At 48.3% G+C, this 2,500-nt stretch overlaps 1 non-coding gene across 1 annotated transcript in view; it reads right to left on the bottom strand.

Annotated features, from left to right (window-relative positions):
• LOC120632462 overlaps positions 1 to 745 on the bottom strand; it is a 1,903-nt gene extending 1,158 nt beyond the window's left edge. The window contains exon 1 of the ribosomal RNA XR_005659133.1: positions 1 to 745. This exon is cut by the window's left edge and continues 1,158 nt beyond it. This is a non-coding gene — a ribosomal RNA (small subunit ribosomal RNA).
• Positions 746 to 2,500: the final 1,755 nt, after the last annotated feature.

Below are 2,500 nucleotides of genomic sequence, written 5' to 3'. Positions count from 1 at the left end.
CGTTTTACCGCCGGCTCACCGACGATATGCTCCGCAGACGTGTCAGTATCACCGCGGATGCGGTGCACCGACAGCGCGGCGCACAAATGCAACTACGAGCTTTTTAACCGCAACAATTTTAGTATACGCTATTGGAGCTGGAATTACCGCGGCTGCTGGCACCAGACTTGCCCTCCAATTGTTCCTCGTTAAAATATTTAAAGTGTACTCATTCCGATTACGAGGCCTCGTAAGAGTCCCGTATCGTTATTTTTCGTCACTACCTCCCCGTGCCGGGAGTGGGTAATTTGCGCGCCTGCTGCCTTCCTTGGATGTGGTAGCCGTTTCTCAGGCTCCCTCTCCGGAATCGAACCCTGATTCCCCGTTACCCGTGACAACCATGGTAGTCGCAGAAACTACCATCGAAAGTTGATAAGGCAGACATTTGAAAGATGCGTCGCCGGTACTGGACCATGCGATCGGCAAAAGTTATCCAGATTCATCAAAATTAACGACTTCGGACGCGAGGCCCTCCGTCGATTGGTTTTGATCTAATAAAAGCGCTCGTCCCATCACTGGTCAGAGTTCTGATTGCATGTATTAGCTCTAGAATTACCACAGTTATCCAAGTAACTGAGTAAGATCTAAGGAACCAAAACTGATATATTGAGCCATTCGCGGTATCGCCTTAATACGGCTTGCACTGAGACATGCATGGCTTAATCTTTGAGACAAGCATATAACTACTGGCAGGATCAACCAGGGAGCTATCCACATACTTCACGCCACGTAACGCCCGTAGCTGTTAAGCTGTAAGGGGAAACGTAGGCGCGCAGTTAGCGAGCCCCTTCCGTAGCGAGCGAGCCGCCGCGCCGGTTCACGGCGCTGCAGCCCCATCTCACGACGGAAGGTCGAAGCACGTCGCGCGCCATTCTATTAAGAGCGGCGACGCGGTGCCCGACAAAATTTATTCTATGATGTGCTGCGAGACGGGAGAGTTTCGCCCCGCCGTCAGCATTCGACGAGCGGAACTATTAAACCCAGACGCCCACGCAGGACGAGGACACATTTCACGTTGCACCGCCTCCGTTAGGAGGCCGTGCGACATGGTCCCAAGCATTGAAGGTTCTTTGAACGAGACTTAACACACATTGACGCTCTTGCGAGCTATGATTTTATAACATATTCGAGTACGACACTTTGATCGTCGCCCGGTACTTGAGAGACTTCTTTTATAACACCATTTTTATATTATTTTTAACACCACGCGCATAAAACACAGGGGGCGAAGCCGCACAAACGAACGCAACAGTCTGCGATTGTGAGCGCGCCACGCCGGTCCCGTATTATGAGAGCTGTATTAAAAATATCACATCTGAATGTACAGTTTTTATATTAAACTGCTGCTGGATAAACTTTTAACGACCGTTTGATTTTACATTGAAATGTAATAACGAAATAACGCAGAGGGAATTTCTGACAGTTAACACATTCGACCCGAGAGAGAGCACATCATATCACAATCGATAATAATATACACTCTTGAAAATCTCACACATTAATGCCATAACAATTGCCCAGACGCGATTCCGTCGGTCGACGCCGTTCATCGGGGTACAATATTAATATGATATTAAAAAATAATACCATAAAAATAAATAAATAAATAAAATAAACATAATATAATATTATAATAAAAAAGAGAACAACCTCTTTTTTTAGAGAAATGCGAAACGTGACAACAATACTAACGCAGAGATACGCGAGAGAGAAGTCTGAACAACGCCACTTTGCGTGGCGCCGCAATCATACTACTCCTTTTAGACTCTGGTATTTCGTCGTCGCCGTCGCCGTCACCTTCGCACCTCCACCCCATATAGTAGTGGCGCGGTGCGACGGGCCTAATGTGTTAGTGAACAAATTAAATTAAACATATTTAAATGGTTTTTTTTTTTTTAATATCCAATTAAAGGAAAAAAGGGACCGCCAGGAACACCTCTTGCACGAGAACGGGCGTGGGCTTGGGCGTGGGCGTGGGCGTGGGCGCGATGCTTGCGGGCGATTGCCGCGTGGTTCAGAGGGGCGGTACATTTGCGCGCCCACGCCCACCCCCTCTACCAATCCAACGCCCATGCCCACGCCCACGCCCACGCCCACTCTCACTATTAAGGCTGGCAGGTGCGTGTGCGTTCGTGCATTGTATATAATACGGACGGCGGTGACAAACAGTTCGTGTATTAATTCACACCCGACCGCCAGAGTCTCATCTCTCCCGTCATGTTCGTGAATCGAAACGCGCCGCACCGCACCGCACCGCCCTGCCTATGTTTACCTAGAGTGAATGTTATTAGTAATTTTATAATGATGACATTATTAAACTTCCCCTTAGTAATAATAGTCATAAAAAAAAGGCGCAGGCGTGGGCGTGGGCGTGGGCGTGGGCTTGGTTTAGACGGACGGTGCATTAGCGCGCACACGCAAGTGTCGTAATAATCTTAGAAGGGAGACTTCCAGTTCGTGT

Source organism: Pararge aegeria, chromosome 19, assembly GCF_905163445.1.
Source record: "Pararge aegeria chromosome 19, ilParAegt1.1, whole genome shotgun sequence".
NCBI lineage: Eukaryota > Metazoa > Arthropoda > Insecta > Lepidoptera > Nymphalidae > Pararge > Pararge aegeria.
The sequence above is the reverse complement of the archived record's forward strand: the minus strand, read 5'-3'. Positions and strand labels throughout refer to the sequence as shown.